Source organism: Malus sylvestris, chromosome 5 (genome assembly GCF_916048215.2).
Source record: "Malus sylvestris chromosome 5, drMalSylv7.2, whole genome shotgun sequence".
NCBI lineage: Eukaryota > Viridiplantae > Streptophyta > Magnoliopsida > Rosales > Rosaceae > Malus > Malus sylvestris.
Window position 1 is genome coordinate 16,264,691 of NC_062264.1, and position 15,666 is coordinate 16,280,356.

Genomic DNA, 15,666 nt, shown 5'->3' on the forward strand with positions numbered 1-15,666 from the left:
TTGTAAATTCATGCATTCTCATAGGCTTCGTTCCGTATCTCCTCAAGTTCATTTAGTTGGAGCTTCATATTCATTCCAGCAGCATCTAAGTCTAAATTGAATGTTTTCACAGCCTAGTGCGCTTTGTGCTCCAGTTCCATATGTAGGTGACACAGCTTGCCGTAGATTAGTCGAAATGGAGACATCCCTAGAGGTGTTTTGTAGGCAGTGTGATATGCCCACAGTGCATCATCTAAACGCAAGCTCCAATCCTTCCGGTTTGGCCCAACAGTATTCTCCAAGATTTGCTTGATTTCTCTATTCGAGACTTCGGCTTGGCCACTTGTTTGAGGGTGGTATGGCGTGGAAACCCGATGCTTCACATTGTACTTTTTAAATAGCGCCTCAATGGTGCGATTGCAAAAGTGGGAGCCCCATCGCTTATGAACACCCTCGGCATGCCAAATCTGGAAAAGATGTTAGCCTTGATAAAATCTGCCACCACTTTATAATCGTTAGTATGGGTGGGTTTGGCTTCCACCCATTTCGACACATAATCAACGGATAGCAAAATATGAGTAAAACCATATAAGGGTGGAAAGGGTCCCATGAAATCCATACCCCATACATCAAAGATCTCCACATTAAAGATGGGGGTTTGCGGCATTTGGTCTTTGGCACCGATTGTACCTGTTCTTTGGCATCTATCACAAGTTATACAAAATGTTCTAGCATCCTTAAACAATGTAGGTCAATAGAAACCACTCTCTAAAACCTTAAGGGCTGTCCTTTGGGTGCCAAAATGACCCCCACATGCATAACTATGGCAAAATGCAAGAATTAAATTAAACTCGGAATTGTGCACACATCTACGAATAATCTGGTCAGGAAAATACTTCCACAAATATGGATCATCCCACACATAAAATCGTGCATCATTTCTGAATTTATCACGCTTGTATTTATCTAGAGTGCTAGGAACTTGTTTTGTGACCAAATAATTGACCAAATCAGCATACCAGGGCTCACTTACCTCTAGGGACAGCAATTGCTCGTCAGGGAAGGTCTCTAGAATGGGTAAGGAGTCATCCTCGTGCACCAAACGGCTGAAGTGGTCAGTCACCACGTTTTCACTCCCTTTTTGTCTCTTATTTCAATGTTGAACTCTTGAAGTAGGAGCATCCAACGAATCAGCCTTGGTTTGGCCTCCTTCTTGGTGAGCAGGTACTTCAATGCTGCATGGTCAGAATATACAATCACTTTAGTGCCAAGTAAGTATGAACGAAATTTATCTAAAGCAAATACAACTGTAAGAAGTTCTTTCTCAGTGGTAGAATAATTCAATTGAGCATCATTTAGTGTCCGGGAAGCGTAATGGATGACGTGGGGCTGTTTGTTCCTCCTTTGGCCTAAAACAACACCAATGGCATAATCAGATGCATCACACATTAGCTCAAATGGAAGGCTCCAATCTGGTGGCATGATGATGGAGGCCGACGTCAACATGTCCTTAAGGGTTTTGAAAGCAGTCTCACAATCCTTGTTGAACTCGAAGGCTACTTCCTTTTGGAGTAAACGGCAAAGGGGTTGGGCGATTTTTGAGAAATCCTTGATGAATCTCCTATAAAATCATGCATGGCCAAGAAAAGAACGAACCTCCCTCACCGAAGTGGGAGAGGGTAAGTAACGTACAAGATCTATTTTAGATTTATCAACCTCAATCCCTTTTTCTGATATGATATGCCCCAAAACTATACCTTGTTTTACCATAAAATGGCACTTTTCCCAATTCAAGACAAGATTAGTTTCGATGCATCGTTGTAAGATCAGAGTAAGATTATTCAATCATGCATCAAATGAGTCACCAAAGACACTAAAGTCATCCATAAAAACTTTAATGATATTTTCCACAAATTCTGAGAAAATACTTATTATACACTGTTGGAATATGGCTGGTACGTTGCATAGCCCAAATGGCATGCGTCGATAAGCAAAGGTACCAAAGGGACATGTGAAGGTAGTCTTTTCTTGGTCATTGGGAGCTATCACAATCTGATTATAACCCGAATAGCCATCAAGAAAACAATAAAATAAATGACCAGCTAACCTTTCCAGCATTTGATCAATAAAGGGCAGCGGGAAATGATCTTTTCTTGTCATAGCATTGAGCTTCCGATAGTCAATACAAACTCTCCATCCGGTTTGGATTCGGGTGGGCACAAGCTCATTATCTTCATTTTTTACCATAGTGACTCCAGACTTCTTAGGAACAACTTGGACCGGCGAGACCCAATGGCTATCAGAAATTGGGTAAATCACTCCACAATCTAGTAGCTTGATGATTTCCTTCTTCACAACTTCCATCATGGGTGGATTGAGTCGGCGTTGTGCTTCTCTAGATGGTTTGGCTCCTTCTTCCATGAGTATTCGATGCATACAAGTGGTAGGGCTAATTCCCGTAATATCGGCCAATGTCCCCCCAATGGCAGTTCTGTATTCCCGAAGCACCCTCACCAACTTGTCCTCCTCTTGTGCAATGAGTGAAGAAGAGATGATGACTGGCAGCGTCTCTTGCTCTCCCAAAAACACATATTTCAAATGGCTAGGCAATGGTTTAAGCTCTAGAGAAAGGGGCTGGATTACAGAAGGAAGCAACTTGTTAGTCGAAATGGGAATTGAAATTAGGTTAGGAAACTTACCAATATGCCTTGGATTTAACTCTAAGGCATCAACCATCTCCACCAATTCTTCTTGAATAGGCACGGCAAGATGTTCCTTGTTGTTATCGTGTGCATGCCTAAGTGTTAACCCTTCATTTTTGAGTCCAATGCTTTACGTGAGAGTCTTTTCAAGTGCATCCTCATTCAAATCATCAAGGAATTCATGCACCCAAGAATCAATCACATCAATAGAGAAACAAGAGTGACCATCATGAGGATATCTCATAGCATCAGAAATATTGAAATCAATAACTTCCCCATCAAATTCCACGATCAATGTTCCCTTGAATACATCTATCTTTGTATGGGCAGTCTTCATGAATGGTCGGCCAAGTAATATTGGTAATTGAGAGGAATGGTTCGAGTCTTCCATTTCAAGCACGTAAAAGTTCGCCGAAAAGACTAGGTGATTCACCTGCACTAAAACATCCTCCAAAACACCTTTTAGATACGCATTAGATCTATCGGCCAGTTGAATGATCACTCCATCATTTTTTAATTCTCCCAAGTTCATAGATGCATATATTGAATAAGGCATGAAATTTATTGATGCACCTAGATCTAACATAGCAGATTCAAAGTGAGTATTTCCTATAACACAAGGAATTGTAAAACTGCCTGGATCTTTGCACTTAGGAGTCAGTTTTCATTGCAACACAGCTGAGACATTCTCACTTACCCTTACCACCTCTTTGTTTGAAGCCCTCTTCCTTGTAGTGCACAGCTCTTTCAGGAACTTAGCATACTTGAGGACTTGTTTAATTGCATCTAGAAGTGGAATGTTGACTTGCACATTTCTAAATGTGTCAAGGATGTCTTTGTCACTTTCATCTTTCTTTGATTGCATAAACATGCGAGGAAAGGGTGCATTGGTTGGAATGGAATTAGAAGTCATGGAATTTGAACCCAACTTACCTTTGGTGGTCGAATTAGGGTGTGTAGGTGGCTGCGGCAACGATTGCTCAATCCTTGCCGAGGGCAGGCCTTGTTCTTTCTCCTCAGATTGCATCTTTTCATCCTCCTTTTGATTGGATTTACATGGGCTGGGATCAGATCCAACTTCTTGTCCACTTCGCAAGGTGATGGCTTTGGTAGATTCGAAGCCTCCCTTTGGATTCACATCCGTCGAACTAGGTAACTTACCTGGCTCTCTACTAAATTGCCCCATGAACTCAGCCATTTGTCTCATCTGTCTCTTCAATTCAGTCACCTTTCGAGCTTAATTTTGCACTTCCTTGGCGTAATTATGCATATCTTTGGCTTGATTTTCCTGACCCTTCGCCAACGTAGTTAGTAACTGAATAACTTGAGCATTATCAAAAGATGAACCTGAGTTATTTTGGGCAGGTTGTGTTTGGGTTGTGAGGGTGCATACGGCCTTTGATAGAATCTCGGAGGTTGTTGTCTAAATGCACTTTGTTGTTGGGTTTGTTGGGACTCCCTCCATTTGAAATTTGGATGATCTCTCCAACCTGGATTGTATGTATTCGAGAACGGATCATTCCTTGGTTGGTTTTGACTCCCAAAACCCACGGCGTTGGTAGATTCCCACCCTCCGTTCTCGATCAATTGAGGGCACTTACCCGTGAGATGTCCATTCATTGAGCACACGCCACAAGCAGCTACACTTTGTTCTTTTGGTTTTTCAACCACCTGTGAAAGAAGAGTACTAAGATTAGCCATTTGATTTTAAAGTTCAGAAATAGCATTTACCTCATTAACTTGTTGCTGTCGTGGGTTGTCTCTTTGACCAACGCCTTCATATTGTTGAGCATTCAATGCTCGATTAGCAATTAAAGTCTTGGCAGCCATGGGTGTTTTGTCCACCAAAGTTCCTCATGCTAAGGCATCTAACATTTGGCGTTCAATTGGTAGAAGCCCTTCATAGAAATATTGAAGAAGAAGCTCATCCTTCATCTGGTGCTGTGGACATGAAGCAACAAGGGTTTTAAAACGCTCATAGTAAGTGGGAAAGGATTCACCTTGATTTTGCTGAATGCCACTAATCCTTTTGCATAGTAGAATGACTCGAGAAGTTGGGAAAAACTTCTCCAAAAATGCCCGTTTCATACTCTCCCACGATGTGACAGTTCCGAGGGCTAACTCATACAACCAATCTTTAGCCTTTTCCAAGAGAGAAAAGGGAAAAGCCTTCATTTTCAGAATGCTCCCATCAACATTCACAGGGGTCATGCTCGAACAAACAACCTCGAACTCCTTCAAATGTTTATTAGGATCTTCCATGGACAACCCATGGAACTTAGGAATATGATGCAATAAACTGGACTTTAATTCGAACTCGTCAGTCTTGTTTTGGGCCGACCTTGGATATTGAATGCATAAAGGCAGAGCATTGTCCAATCCCGAAGCGGAAAGCTCCTTGATTGTTCGATTGTCTACTGCCATATCTTGGACTTCTTCAAAAGTCCTTACCATGGCCTCCTCTTGCTCTTCTACTTTGTCTTTTTCAATATCTGGTGCAGGTTGAAATGGTTGGGGATCTTGTTGATTCCTTGCTCATCTCAAAGTTCATTCAAAATCGTCGTCAAATTCAAAGATGTGCTTATGAACAGGTTGAGAACTTCGAGTCATAAACCACCTAAAACAAGAAAACAAGTAAAATCAGCAACTAGGAACAAAAATACATGAAAATAAACAAAAAGAAATAATAAGGGATTAGCAAAGTTGCTAATCCCCGGCAACGGCGCCAAAAACTTGATGCAAAAATTAACTTAACACACAAATTTAACCCTCTTTTGACAACTGTAGCATAAGTATAAGTAGGGATAGTTCTGGACCGGGGATTAGGAGGGCTTGCTAATAACCTCTAAACTGACTCAAAAACATAAAACTAAACTTAAAAATACTTAACAAGACTCACAAGACTCAAAGCAAACTTAAAATACTCAAAACAGCTTAAAACAACTAAATAAACTTAAACTAGACACTAGGAATGACTTTGGACGAAAATTGACTTTTACTTGAATCAAAACATTTAAAAACACAAATTAAAACAGATTCTAACTAATTAGACACTCTAAAGTAAAGGGGGATTGAGTTTTGGACGAAGTTGAAACAAACAAACAAGTATGAAAAACTAGACAGATTGTAAAACGAATGTGAGAAATAAGATGATGGATGGGATAGCTAGAGGCTTTTTCTCCACACATGACATGTATGCAAATAACTCGATTTCCAGTTAGTACTTCATTGAATTATGAACCACAATGCTTCAAATTAACCGTGACATCACTAGTTAACTCTCAGATTTTCCTTGTTTTATTGGATTGGATGACATCATTCGACAACCCAAAACATTCTTCTAAAGTTCCCTACATGACATCATAATAGAGATACAATCAAAGATCATTACGTTTAATGAAAATCATAAGCATTGACAAAGCACTTGCAACTATGACATCATGTCACTCATGCTAGGAATTGAACTTAACGCGATCGTTTATAAGCGACCTTCACTACATGTGAATATAAGTTTGTAACGATTATGTGAAACTTCCTTCTATTCTAGCAACGGATTTATGCATGCCAATTAAGTGTCGACCCTTAATTAACAAATACAAATAAGTTATCAATCAAATAGTTAAGTCAATTGCATTCACGATTCAAAAGTTCATAACTGGAATTTATCAAATTATATTGCAATAAACGTAGTCATGGCTTTGAAATCACCCCTAGCCAAGAGGGGTTTAGCCACTCATATTTACAACAAAACGAAAGGAAATGAATTTAAATATTAGAAATAAAAGAAAGAAAACACCTAAACGCTTCAACGATCCAAGTTGGACAGCAAGCACGTCCAAGCACTTTCCTTCCCTTCCTTTGCTACGGCACAAGGTGTTGGTAAGTGTTTGAAGGTTTGTTTGTATGGAGGAATGGATGTGAAGATGAATGGATGTGTTTGGATGAAGGTTGTGTTGAAATAGGAATGAATAATCTAACCAAGTATTAACTCAATTTATGTTACACACACTTCCTTTTATAGAGGAAGTGCAAGGCAAAGCATGGGTAAAATGGAGTGGTGTTGAAATGATTCAAAGGTGAAAGTGAAGTAATGATGCAAAGCATGGGTAAAATGGAGTGGTGTTGAAATGATTCAAAGGTGAAAGTGAAGTGATGATTGATGCAAGAATTAAACATGGATGGAGTGCACAGCAAAGGTTTGTTATGGTACAAGGAACCCTTAATTTGTGTCCTAAAATGCATAGGAAACCTTCAATGTTGCTGGAACTTAGGGACATTTAGGATTTAGGAAAGATCAAACCAAAATAGGAAACCTTGGCTTAACTTTCCTACTTCAAGTAGGAATCCTCATCTTTAGGTCTTCAATTTCGTCCATTCCTTTAGTTCCAAGCATGTGATATTTATTCCAAGCCCAAAATTGCTCCAAAAGGCTCCAAAATGCACATTTTTGCATACTTTGTCCTTAAAACCTGAAATTGCACAAAAATGACTTTAAACACTAAAACTACTAAGGAATAACAACATAAATGCATGAGAACAAGCTAACTCAGTCGCATAAATATGCTCATATCACATGACCCCAAACATCAGAATGAACGACCATGAATGGCACAAAACTTTTATTTAATCTTAATGGATAGGAAACACGATGACTTTTGGCCAAAATACAAATTTCACAATGGAAATCAGATTCTTTGAATTGGGGAAAAAGTTCAGGGAATAAAAGTTTAAGATAACCAAATGAGGGATGTCCTAATCGCATGTGCCATAACCAAATCTTAATCATTCGGGTTGATTCGTCTCTGCTTACATGATGCACTTGACTCAATCTATTGCTGCATTCTTCCGTTAAGTCCAAATAATATAGTTTGCCCCTTCTAGTACCATAACCAATCATGGCCCTGGTGAGCAGATCTTGGAAAATACAATATATTGGCCAAAAGGAAACAGAACAATTAAAGGAGTCAATAATTTGAGAAACAAATAAAAATCTTAATCTAGGGATGGTACAACTAGGACATGATCAAGATTGAGTGAGGAAGTTAGTGAAAGAGAGCCTTCTCCAGTAACCGGAGAGATTGAACCATTGGCACTGGTAATGAATGTCTGGTTGGCTGTTTTTAGTGAGTGAAGAATGTTAGCATCAGATGTCATGTGATCTGTGGCACCTGTATCAATAATCCACGATCTATTACAGGTATTAGCGGATGTAAAATTAGATATACCTGAGGTGTTCAAGGCTTTTGGGACATGGTCAGATGAGCTAACATCTTAAGAAGACTCAGAGGTGGTGAATGATGCTCTGCTAGATTCCTTCTTTCGTCCTTTGTGAACCCATCCTTTTGGATAGCCAATAATCTCATAACAGCCTTGAATAGTATGATTTTTCAATCCGCATTTGGTGCACTGCATAGGTGGTCGATTACGAAATCGATCAACTGTTAAGGAGTTTATGTTTTGAAGTCGAGGTCCTTGTGGAGATCGAGAATTTGTGGTAAAGGGCACAATAGCTTCAAGCATGGTGGCACTTTCTGACATGGTTCCTTGTCGATTGCTTTCACGTTTGACATGAGAGTATGCTCTTTCAAGACCAAGTTTGGGCTCCATCCTCAAAATCCCACCACGAATTTGATCAAACTTGTTGTCTAATCCTGCAAGAAAAATATAGACTCGAAGTCGCTCAATTTCTTGCTGCCTTGATGAGATATCATCTGGGTGCTTCATGTTAGTACGACTAAGTTGATCAAGTTCTTGAAAAATCTCGATGAGATTGCTGTAATAGTTAGCAATAGGAGCTCCATTTTGCTTCATGGTAAATGTCCTTTTATGAAGATCATAAATTTTGGCTTCATCAGAGCCATCTGAGTAAGTCTTTTTTATGGCATCCCATACCTGCATGGCTGTGTCGTAACGGATGAACCGCTTCATCTGATTGGGTGTCATAGCATCAAATAACCAACTTTTGACTTGGCAATTTTCAGCTCGCCACTTGTTATACAGTGGGTCTGTGATTGCAGGCTGCTTAGTATCACCGGAAAGATGCCCCATGTTTTTCACGACCAGCAATTTTCATCTCTATGACTTGATGCCATAGAGAATAGTTGTTCTCATCAAGTTTAATTCCTGCAAAGAAATTGGAATTATCATTTTGAATGGTGACCACTTGTGTGGTGGAGTTTGATTCACCTGGTGTGAAGGACTGAATTGGTGGGTCTGATACTTCATCATCACTAGCCATTGTATAGGCTTAAGATCAGTGAAGTTGAAATAAAAATAAAACTGATATGATGATTGAGATATGATATGGCGGAAGCTTTTTTCTGTTTTCGAGGTTCAAGAGTCAGTCATGATCGACTGCTCTGATACCATCTCAGAAATCGAAATATACTTCATTCTTCTTTGTTTACAAGAGGGAAGTCCTCTCTTATAGAGGGCCAAAAACTAGTCCTAACAAGTGGACAAGCCAAATGATGATTACATGAGGAAAACACCGAAGAGGAAAATAAGGAGAAAATGAAAGCAAAGCAAAGTAATGATGGCTAGCTATAAAGTAAAGTAATGATGACTAGCTAGAAGAATAATTACAAGTCTATTATTTATACCAATAATATCTAGCAGTTATTGTTGACAGAAAGAAGTTCATTAATCTCAAAGCCAAGTTCTTCCAGAAAAATGGAGGGTTATTGCTAGACCAGCATATTTCTTTACATGGAAGCACAAAAACTTTTGCAGCCGAGGAGCTAGAAGCGGCCGCTGCCTATTATAACCAGAGTCACACTTTTGGTTCAGGAGAAAGTGGAACAGTTTACAAAGGACTTTTGTCCGACGGCGTGACTGTGGACATAGTGAAACGGTAGTGCGCGAGGGTCAAATCGAGCGTTTTATAAATGACATTGTCACTCTTATCAAAATCAACCATGAAAATGTGGTGAATTTCTTGGACTGCTGTTTAGAGACTGAAGCACCCATGTTAGTCTATGAACTCGCCTGCAACGGGACCTTATTCAACTACATTCATCATGCTAACGGGAAGAGTTCATTGCCTTGGCACGTCCTTCTGAAGATAGCCTCAGAATCTGCCGCTGCTCTTGCCTATCTGCATTCTGCAGCAGACTCATAAAAAACAATGATCATTCGTGGAATTGTCAACTCTTCCAACATATTATTGAGCGATTGTTTCACGGCCAAAGTCTCCGGTATTGGACCTTCAAGGTTGGTCCCAATCCCTAGTAATGAATCCCAGATAACTACGGTTGGTTATTTAGACCCCGAATATCTAAGTACGGGCCAGTTGACAGATAAGAGTGATGTTTATAGCTTTGGAGTCGTCTTGTTAGAAATTTTGACGGGAGAGAAGCCATTGTCTTTTGACAGACCCGAAAATCGAAGAATCATAACATCCCATTTCGTTTCATCTTTGGAACAAAATGGCCTGTTTCAGATCGTTGTGTCGCAACTTGTAAATGAGGGAAACAGAGAACAGCTCAGAGCTGTTGCAGAGCTTGCAAAGCGCTGCCTCAAGTTGAGTAGTACCGAAAGGCCCACGATGGAAGAAGTGGCAGGGGAATTAAGGAGGCTGTGTGACAGCACGCATAATATAGCACCGTGGCTCAATCCCGCTTGCTGTGAAGCATGCCTAGCTCCTGGTTGAATTGGGCATGTAACATGTTTCTAGTCTTTCGTTCATCCACTGCATGTCATACACTAGAGCATAATAAAATTTCGAAAATTAAAAACAAAAACTATTTATTACAGTTACTCCTCACCTTCATTCACTTGATCTAGCTCCTAAAATACTTGGTTCCGTATATGTAAGGAGCCATTTCTCCTCATCGTATATGTCAATCACATTTTTACATGTATAATGTGAAACAATGAGTTGCAGTACTGTAAAAAGCTAAACAATAACACTTGCTCAATCAACTGGCTCTTGTAGCTGTAACACTTTCCGTTGATAAAATAGAAAATTGCCATTTGATCAAACAACCACCATAAAATGTAACGGCATTGAAGTTTTTTCACTTGTTTTTGGTAAAGTTTTCTGTAAATTCCAACAGACTGTAACATCTAGGTTTCACCATAATAATTGGTGTGTAGTGGCATGTTGTAAGAAGGCAAGACAAGTTTGCGTGATCGGAAGTAATTAATTGTACCTTCTCTACAGAAATGTGGCATGTTTGGTCTACTGCATGTTGGCGGTTGGCCCTTAAGTCTAGATGAGTCCTTGGTCATTCCAATTAACCTAGCTCTTAAAACTCACAATGCCCTTTAATCCGTGTATGGTTACCAACATTTTTTTTTTGTACTCGAGACTCTGTTGTTTGATTCTCCCTTCACATAGACAAATAAGTAAATACATACGTATTTAATATTAAACACCTACATACTAGACTACCAAAGACGGTCCTCTAGGTGGAAAGCAACTTGTATGAAACGAATTCATTGTCAAGCGGCGTCTTGATTAATATTATTGTTTCATATAGAGAAAAACTTACATATGACATGTATTAATGAACTGAGATGTTACATGGTGGTGAACCTGTTCCATATAAGTCTTTCTCCGATAGATGGAGATACAAATATGTTAAAATTGTACCATACTTGATTAGAGATTCTCTACGCATAAATACTTGTCGAAAAAAATCTCACTAATAATCAATTTTATTCAACTTTGATTCTGTTTTTTGACAACTATGATTGTACACCGTAGAGCAATCAATGTGTCAATAAATAAAATCACAGTTAAATTGTGGATGCGAGTACAAATGGAAGTATCAACACCTTAGCCAGCTTTGGTCCCATCCATGATCCATCACTTAAGTCTTTACCTTGTACTTGTGGCAAACATCAACCAAGAAAGTGTCCTCACTTCATGTTTTTTTTTCCTCTTGTGGGCACGAAATTGGGTTTTGTGCTCACTCGTTCTCCGATCAATTACACCTTGCGCAGCAGACTAGTGTACCAAAATGTAGGAAAACATGTTTTGGAGGCACCCATTTTTCTCTACTCATTTTTATTATTGTTATTATTATTTATAAACTTCATCATGAGTTGGAATTGTGATCGTACACTTCAAGATGATGATATGATGTCAAGATTTCATAGTGGGGTTAGTGGCCTACTACCAATCACATAAATATTGTATCAACTTAACCACCTTGTACATATTAAAAGGTATTGAAATTTATCACAAAATACCTTGGTACAATTACGAGTAGAACCATTCAATATAACTTATAATAATATTCTGTGAAGTTTTCAGTTTGGGGTTCTATTCTTCAACACATGAGATCTTAACTTCATGTGAGAGGTGGAAGAGAAACATGTTGATGCACAAAACCGGAGGGGTCTTGGACCAACGTAAATCTGACCGTGAATCTGCATGAAAGTAAATAACACAAGATGTATCGTGGTTCACCCCAATGTTTGGGCTACGTTCACACTGATTATTGTATTTCTCTGAGATGTTGAAGAGGGAGAGAGGGAGAGAGGGAGAGAGAGCTTCCTTATGTGAGGATGAGCTTCTCTGAATATGAGAAGGGATATGAGGCTCTGAGAGTGAGAGCTTGAGGGATGTGAGAAGGCTTAGGGTTTGTGAGGGTAAGGAGACCCTTTTATAGAATAAGGGCTCCTCCCCTTTTTACATATTTGCCCCTCTATTTATTACATAATTACATTTGAATCCTTTGAGTATTTATACGAGGTCTAAATACGGAGGCCCTAAGTATGGTATAAACAAAACAGTTGGACCAAAAACATTAATGTGCCATTTCAAGTCTAAATTAAATTCAATGGTCAAAATTAATCTAAACGTGAATTTAAATAGAATATTACTAGAAAATCTCGTACAACACTTTTTAGGGTTAATTACACAAACACCTTCTTAAGTTTTTTGTGTTTTCATAAAAACTTCATAGGTTTAAAACATTACACTAACACCACCTCTTTAATCCACTTTCGCATAAACCCTTCAAGGACAAATTTACCCTTTTAATTAATCATCTAAAAATAAAAACCACATTTACACCATCTCCTATGGAGATGTCAAATTTCATTTTTATAGCTAACATGGCAAAACAACATTTTGTAAAGTCTCCTATTCCAACTGAGGTGTCAAATTAAAGTGCTTTTTGGTTATTTATAAAATCAAGTAAGTCAAAATTTAATAATAAAATAATCAATAAGTGAAGAAAAATAAAGAAATATGTGGACCCAACATTAAAGTAAAATAGGAAAAAAAAATTTGGCATTGCCTTCAAATTTGACAGCAAAGTTGATTTTTTTTTTTTTTTTTTTTTTTTTGTCAAAACTGTCTATTTAGGATTTTTTTTACATTTTATTTGGAGATTCTCTTAAATCTCATTTTATATTTCGTGAGGGGTGAATGTTAGTTCTACTCCAATAGGAGAAATGTAAATTTGAGATTTCATTTATTGTTCTCTCTTCAGTTGGCGGAGCCCACCTCCAAAAAATGTTAAAAAAGAAGCAAATTTTTATTTCATATACATCTTCCGGCAAAAATGAATATTTGCATCCCGCCATTTTCTCAAAAATATAAAATGCGAATTTCAAGATATTCCATCTTTTATTGGAGATGCTTTCATCCATTTCTAAACCTTCCATGCTTGTCTGTTATGAGTAATGAGATTAATTATTACTCAAAGGCCAAATGGGGAAATTTGATTACGCTGCGTAAATGGATTAGGATTTAATGTCCTAACCAAAAGAAAAACAAGATTGATATGATAAAAGTTTAGGTGATTTTGTATAAAATTAATAAAAATTATAATATTGGAAATAGATCAATAATATTTATGTTAATTTAAAATAAGTCAATCATGTATTATGATATTTAAATTTATTAAAATAAACAAAAATTACAGAATCTGCCACTACAACTGGCACTCACTTCAACTAACACCCATTTTCTCGCATTTTTCATAATTTGGAATAGGTCAATATGGATAGACATTGCAACACCATGTCTATTTACTTATTCTATTTTTTTTCATTTAGATTCAGACACTGCGTTGCAATGTCCATTTCATGGTTTCGTTTTTTCCATCACTCACATGCATCAACAGTGTTCATTTTTGCATTTGGATTCAGACACTGTAATGTTGTTCCTTGTTCTGTTTTTTATTTTTGGATTTAGATACTGCATTGAAGTTTCCGTTTCTTGTTCTATTTTTTATCACTCACCTGCCTCCAGTGCTTTGCACCTCACACAACTCCTTTCACATTTGGATTCAAATACGACACGTGTCAATGTCAGAATAAAACTAGAAACTTTCTATTATAAATAGAGATCATTCTCTCACAATATTTCCTAATGTCATTTGTACTAAATCATTCACTTGTACTCACTAAAGGAGAGCTTGAACCTATGTACTTGTGTAAACCCTTCACAATTAATGAGAACTCCTCTACTCCGTGAACGTAGCCAATCTGGGTTAACCACATACATCTTGTGTTTGCTTCCCTGTCTCTATCCATTTACATACTTATCCACACTAGTGACCGGAGTAATCTAGCGAAGGTTACAAACTTAACACTTTCTGTTGTACCAAAGTCCTCATTGATTTTGTGCATCAACAATGTTCATTTTTGCATTTGGATTCAGACACTGTAATGTTGTTCCTTGTTCTGTTTTTTATTTTTGGATTTAGACACTGCATTGAAGTTTCCGTTTCCTGTTCTATTTTTTGTCACTCACCTGCCTCCAGTGCTTTGCACCTCACACAACTCCTTTCACATTTGGATTCAAATACTACAATTCAATGACCATTTCCTGTTCTGTTTTTTACATTTGGATTAAAAACTGCAACGCAGTATTTGTTTCCTAGTTTTGGATTGCTGACCGTAGAGCTCTATGCTTTCTCATCTCACCGTCCCTCTCTTGACAAGCTCCTATACTTAACTAGGCCAGCTTTTCTCTTAGTGATGGCTTGCAATTGAGAGTCTACGATTTGCAGTGATATCTCAAATGGATGAAATGAAGTATGTTAATTTTGTTTGGAATGTTTAGCAATTTCGAAATTTACTATGGAATCATATTAATGAAATTCAATTCTAAAACTTATTTAATGAATTTCTACTACTATTCATTCATATATACTTGTTCATTTTAGATAATCTTATTAAAGTTTTTGTGTAAATGGACATAAGAACGAACGAGGACGCTTTGATATGGATATTAGGACACAGGAATGTAAGCCAAAGGAGGAAAATCAAAGATACTTACCAAGACTTTTGATGATTTTCAGTCTGAACTTTCTAGAGATTTTACAGTAATTTTCTCCAACATTTTTTGGGTTTTAAAACTAGTATTTTAATTTGTCAAATTGCAAACTAAAAACGTCATAAGAATGTCATGTTGTCACAGCCCGTCCCGAGATTTATATATCGGGAGCGTGAAATGACGATACTACCCTTGACGTTGCTAAGGTTTGTGTGTGTAACGTTATTTGGTTTAAATTATTATAAGTTTTGGGGATTAAAAAAATTTGGTTTTGGAATTATGTGGTTAGGGAATTGGATGGATGGTGTGGATTAGAGTGGACCACACCTCACACTCCCTGCTCTCTCTCCCTTCCCGTAGCTCTCTCTCTCCTCCCTCACGATCCCCTGCTCTCTCTCTCACCATATACGTACGGACGAAGAACAAACCACCCAAAACACTGTGGATCGAAGCAACCAAGGTAAGATTCTTCATCCTCTTGATGTTCTGAGTTGATTGGTACTAGTTTTAGGAAGGGAAACCTTCGAAATAACGTGAACCCGAACCCCCCATTTTTGGTCACTGTTCATGCACATGTGAAATGTTGTGTTTCAGGAAATTCTAAGCTTATAGTGAGCTTAGTGAGGTCTCAAGGAAGCTCAGAGTGCTTCGTTTGAAGGATTTGGACGTCGGGATCACGAGGGTTGAGTTTGGCCGGTTTTGCTTGGATTTTTCTGGTGAGATTTAGTTGTTTTTGGAGCTTAA

At 38.1% G+C, this 15,666-nt stretch overlaps 1 pseudogene; it reads left to right on the plus strand.

Annotated features, from left to right (window-relative positions):
* The first annotated feature begins 9,194 nt into the window (after positions 1 to 9,194).
* LOC126622583 (wall-associated receptor kinase-like 22) lies at positions 9,195 to 10,332 on the plus strand (annotated as a pseudogene).
* Positions 10,333 to 15,666: the final 5,334 nt, after the last annotated feature.